This window comes from Arachis duranensis, chromosome 9 (genome assembly GCF_000817695.3).
Source record: "Arachis duranensis cultivar V14167 chromosome 9, aradu.V14167.gnm2.J7QH, whole genome shotgun sequence".
Classification (NCBI taxonomy): Eukaryota; Viridiplantae; Streptophyta; class Magnoliopsida; order Fabales; family Fabaceae; genus Arachis; species Arachis duranensis.
In genome coordinates this window covers 35836035-35836495 of record NC_029780.3, presented here as the reverse complement: position 1 = coordinate 35836495, position 461 = coordinate 35836035, and positions in this window count along the sequence as shown.

The following is a 461-nucleotide window of genomic DNA, read 5'->3' as shown; positions in this document are numbered from 1 at the left end:
CCAGGAGTCCAGGCTATCCTTAGGTTGTGAGTCCAACCATATTCTAGCTCTGTCTCTTATAGCAAAAGGGAAAAGCATGAGTCTGTAGACTTCAGGATCAACTCCATTCGTCTTTACAGTCTCACAGATCTGCAAGAACTCAGTTAAAAACTGATAAGGATCTTCAGATGGAAGTCCATGAAACTTGCAGTTTTGTTGCATTAATGCAACTAGTTGAGGCTTAAGCTCAAAGTTATTGGCTCCAATGGCAGGAATGGAGATGCTTCTTCCATCAAACTTGGACATTGGCTTTGTGAAGTCACCAAGCATTCTCCTTGCATTATTATTATTTTCGGCTGCCATCCCCTTCTCTTGTTCGAAAATTTCTGAAAGGTTATTTCTGGATTGTTGTAATTTAGCTTCTCTTAATTTTCTCTTCAGAGTCCTTTCAGGTTCTGGATCAGCTTCAACAAGAGTGCCTT